Source organism: Quercus robur, chromosome 4 (assembly GCF_932294415.1).
Source record: "Quercus robur chromosome 4, dhQueRobu3.1, whole genome shotgun sequence".
NCBI classification, from domain to species: Eukaryota; Viridiplantae; Streptophyta; class Magnoliopsida; order Fagales; family Fagaceae; genus Quercus; species Quercus robur.
Genome location: NC_065537.1, coordinates 1,579,416 through 1,584,877, shown reverse-complemented (window position 1 = coordinate 1,584,877; position 5,462 = coordinate 1,579,416). Strand labels below are relative to the sequence as shown.

Below are 5,462 nucleotides of genomic sequence, written 5' to 3'. Positions count from 1 at the left end.
TTTTTTTTTTTTCTTTTTTTTTTTTTTTGTATATATGTTTTAATGCCTTAATATGTTTTTTTAGTTCAAATTTACATAGTGTTTATGTCAGAAGCATGCTAGGTTGTTAGATTTCTTACTTTCTGTGTTTTTCTGTTCTAAGTTTTTGAGTTAGGTTTTTGGGTGTGTATGCATGCGCATGTTTCATGCATGCATACACATACTCGAAGTGTGCGTACGTATACCCTATGTATGTGCATGCACACTCATGCGCAAAAACCCTAATTCATTCCTGATTGATATTTTCTTGTTTTCCTTACATGTTTAGTCTCTATTTAACCTAGTTTACATATCTTTAAGTCTCTACTTCTCTGTTTTGTTTTGTTTTTTGTTTTTTTTTTTATCTCTTTGATGCTATTTAGGGTTTAGATTGCTTGAATACAATGAACATGCATATACCATGAACATGCATTGATGCATAGGTGTAACACCCCATAATTTTGATACCAATTAAATTATTATACGTAAATTTTTAAAGGAGGCCTATAATTAAAATGGATTAAATTAATTTGGGCCTAAGGTATTAAAAAGAAAATAAATACTATGGAATATGAAGCCCAAGTGAGGTGACATAAGTACATATATGGGTCTTGAAAACCCAGTCTTTTACCCCTTAAGCCACGTGCATATTCTTATAAGGCTTCCTTTTTGCTTCAGCCACATCAGACTACTGAATTTTGCTTCTCTTCACTGTGGCTGTGAGTAGAGATTACAGGTACGGTTTTTATGATTATACTAATAGAGAAAAGCCTCCTAGAATTGTATTATGGCCGTATGTCAGGAAGTCTTTGAATTGAACCAATAGAGTTTGTGGTTAATTTGCTTTCACACTAAGCCTCAATTGTTGACCGGTTTATATGCATTCACTCTAGTTCAACCGTGTAATAGATTTTGGGTCTTTGGAGTGATGATTACAATAGTAGCAATTGTTTATATAGCCGCAGTGGAATAGTAGTTCTAAGTCCAACATTGAGGCTGAAAAACTATGAATACTGAATACATTCTGACTAATTGTCATGCTATTGCCATGCTACATCATGTATTGCCATGCTATTCCCTACAAAGTATGGTCCAAGCTTTGATTGATTATGTAGCTTTTACTTTTGTTTAATATATATATAATATTAAGGTCAGTAGATGTCCAGCGGCATCAAGAGAGCATTCTAGCACTAGATTGATGGATTAAAGCAATCTCACGTGGCCATCAATGTTAAGTTGAATATATATAGTTATACATATAATGTTAGAGTCAATGGACATCCAGTGTACCAAGAGGGAATGCTAAGCAACAACTTAAGGCAATACGTGGCTACCAATAATAAATTGGATAGTTACGTGAATAAATGGAGAATTTTACATATATCATTATTGTCTAGGACAAAACTGTTTAAGTGTGAAAATAAGTTTTGAAGTGGAAAATTGTGTATTGATGAACCTATTTTTGGTGTTGCTAGGTTCTAATTCTACTGAATTGTTGTGATTCAAGGGAGGTTGATTTCTTTTATTTTTGCAACTAAGAGGTAAGTGGTGTTTACTAATTTTGGGGGGGTTTTCCCAAAACAGTGTTAGTTATTAAACTATTTTATATGAAAGAAATATGTTGATATTCTATATATAAATGAATATTTTAAAAATGTTTGATGTGCACATTAGCTATTCGTTTTATGAAAAACTTGTGGGACAACCTAAATTTATTTAAACTTGTATGTGTGAATATGTCTTTATATTTTGAGAAGTATGAATGGATTATTTTGTGAGCATATTGAATATATTTTGAAAACCTATGGCAAGTCGTGATTAGAAACTCAGTATGGTATTTAGTCCTTAGCAAGGGACAATCATACTGCAACTAGTCCTTAGCAAGGGACGGTCCCAGAAAAGGGGATAGTGCACATTTGATAGCTCCTTAATAAGGGAGTATACTATTAAGGATCCAAAAAGGAAGCTCCTTAGCAAGAGAGTGCACCTTTAGGTTCCAAATGAGCCTTCCTTAAGAAAAAGGGATGGAAAGGAGGTTCTAGTCCTTAAAGGAGACAGCACAACCCTGTCAACGGGGCGTAAACGTTGATCACGAGAAAAGTCTAGGAAAGTGTTTATATGACGGTATATATTATGATGGCTCACAATATAAAGATATTATTTTCTTTTACATGAAATATTTGATGACAAAATATTGATGAGTTACAAGTTGTGAATTTGTTGAAAGAATTATTTATTTAAAAGGTTTGTTCCCACACACCAATGTTAGTGAATTCCACTTATTGAGTTATCTCACCCCCCCCCCCCCCCCTTTATTTCTCATTACAGATACATTAGATGGATTACTGGAGTAGAGATTCTTGGGAGACAGAAGTTACAAACTATTTTTGTGGAACTGAGGATTTTATTATTATTTTATGGCATTAAACATTGTATTGGAGAATTATCTTTGAGGATGTTTTGTATTTGGTGAATTAGAGCTCTGACTCTTGTGATCAGATTCAAGGTTGCTAGTTTCTTTTATTTAATTTTTTTATGGATTATTCAGATTAAATAGGCTTTTATTGCTTATGATTTTAGGGCGTTACAATAGTTGCTGTGATGCAATGGGGTAAGTGAGGCAAGTCATACATTATCACATGAACATGCATTTGATTTGGATGACGAATATGATATGGTTGATGAACATGAATAAGCTTGATTAAATACCTTAGCTTTGGTGCTTAGATATCTAGGCATGCTTGTTTGAATCTGCTTTATGATGTTTCTGCCCTTGGTAATATGTGCTTAATGCCATGATGGATTAATGCTAGGCTTGGGGATGATGATGTCATGTTAGAGTGTGTGTGGGTTAGAATAACATGTTAAATTTGTCTATAATGAGATTAAGATTTGGAACATAATGAGAGGAAGCTAACCCATGAGTCGAGTGGGATTAGGTGACTAACACCATCCCATCCCTATACCTAAACTCCAAACACTTGCTCTAGTAAAGATCAGTCATTCCACAAAAGGGCACTATTTTTATGGTTCCTAGACCTAATTAGGTGACGACACTATTTACACCCTCTGCCATTGTCCACCCTAGGTTAAGGCGTACTCACCCAAAAAATGGTCGCGAGCACTTGCGCCGACAGTGCTCTTTCACATTGATCAAACTTTAATAACCTAATTCAAAATATAAATGTAAACACAATTGTGCAATTCCAAATTGAATTGCAACAACCAATCAACTACTTTTTTAACTCTAAAAAAAAAAAAACTGTACAAATCAACATAACTCAACTACTCTGTTTAATGCCCTACACATATTTTTTTTTTTTAATTTGAAACAGGAATTGCTACATGCTACACAAAACCTTTTTTGAATAGTACACTTAAAAGTATCTACAATAGCCAATACTTGTACACTAAAATGTATTGGAGAGTTCTTATTTTAGATCCTCAACCGTAACCATAGTCCCACTAGTATCTGGAGAAGGAAGCTCAAAAAACACCAATCTCAAAGGAAAAAAGCCTACATTGAGAACAAAATGACAAGAAATACTAAAAAAAATAAAAGATAGAAAACACACCTTCTCAAGGGGTGTTGCATAATTTGCTACATGCCTTCATCACGATCAACACCAACTTCACACCTTCTCAAGGTTCTATTGGCATCAAAAACATCATCTTTGTCGGATGCTCTAAGACAATGTGCCATCCTATAAACATCCCAATCAGATTAGAGCAAGTCAACCCCATCATCTTCTTTGCCCTTTTGCTCTAATAACAAGCCAACCATGGCAAAATAACTCTTTCCATGCACTTAACTACTCCACATAAATTAAATTGCAATGTATTTATCAAATCAATAAAAGAATAACATCCCCCCCCCCCCCCCCCCCTCTTCAATCGAGGTCTTTCTTTAAGCCTTAATAAAAGAATTCAAAAAAGTACTTCCACCATCAGTACAATAACATTTTCAAGCATGACTCGTGCGTTGAGAACTAAAACCTGCTGCAAATTAAGTACAAGCTTTGCTTTCAAATCACTGATACACAAAATGGGGAAACCATCATTCCATCTTTTGACTAATATGTTACTCATCAAAAAAATGATCAATGCACTCTCACTTTGGGTAGAAAATAGAGGAGGAGAAACCAACTTTCTACAATATCTATATACTTAGAAATTTATAACAAAGTTGTAAGGTGCCAACATATTGAACCTCCTTCTGTTTTTCTTGAAAATAATAACACTAACCACTCAATTTAAAGCACAAAATCAGAAGGTGGGCCTACCCCCAATGCACACTACTTACAACAGGGTTCTGAAATGCATAACAAGTTTTTGTTAGGTCTCACAAACTTAAACCTATCTCCCAAAATTTGACTCATTACATTTAGCATAATAGACTAGCAAGAGAACCCAGAATCAATCAAGTACAGAGCTTAATCACCAGCCATATTGCAGTAGCACGAAGCCTATATAAATTCTCATTGTAGAGATAAAGAGATGTTGAATTAGAAACAAGCAACTCTATATAATATTGAGTTAGAAGCAATATTCCCAAAGTTAATATAATATTCCCTAAGAGATATTGAATATTGAAAACTGTTCCTGGTATAATATGAATTGAAAACTAAAGTAATACATTGAAAACACACAATACACAAAACCAATATGAATCCAAAACTAAAGCTATCAATAATTGACCTTCTTGTTCCTAATAAAAAATTTAAATTCAATGTATAAAATGTTCAATCTATAAGTCAATAATTAAGATTCAAGAAAAGAAACAATTGAATTTAAGAATTGAAAAACAAAGAAATACAAAGATTGAAAGTAAGGTTTTTAAAGGAGAATGAGAAATTGGATTCACCAATAAACATATAGAATATATCTAATCAAAGATTTTGGATAGGGAAAATTGTGAATATATAAAAGATTTGGATGTAATGGTACCTGCTTGGTGAATTTGAAACAAAGCAAAATCAACAGAAGTCAAGCACTCTGTTTGGTTGCCAAGAAAATAATAGAGAAATAGAAAGGTTTTCTCAGCAACAGAGAGAGAGATCCTGTGAAGAGCTGAGTTTGCTGAGAGAGAGGAGCAATAGCGAGAGCGAGATATAACGCTTTTGGCTTGTGAGTTGTGAGATTTGTAGCTTTTATATAATCTTATGGTTCTTCATTTTCAATATTTACAAAACCGTTGATAAAAAAATGTTTTATTTATTTTATCCACATTGATCAAGCCGTTGATGAAGAAAAATCTGAAACTTCTGTATTTTTAAAACTTTAATTCAACCGTTAACCAACAGTGAAAATATATGTGCAAATTTTCTTGTTTTTAAATCACTGTTGCATGCAAATGTAGAAAATTAAAACTTTTATCAACAGTTTTTAGTGACTGTGGATAAAAATATGTTGAAAAATGTCAAGTTGTTTGTAGTTAATGGTTC

General features: G+C 33.2%; 1 long non-coding RNA gene across 1 annotated transcript; it reads right to left on the bottom strand.

The window, feature by feature from the left end:
* Nucleotides 1–3,273: 3,273 nt before the first annotated feature.
* LOC126720309 (uncharacterized) lies at nt 3,274–5,462 on the bottom strand. Its single transcript, XR_007653343.1, has 2 exons — nt 4,966–5,462; nt 3,274–3,722 (listed from the first exon to the last, which is right to left on the bottom strand). It is a non-coding gene; the product is annotated as an uncharacterized LOC126720309 (long non-coding RNA).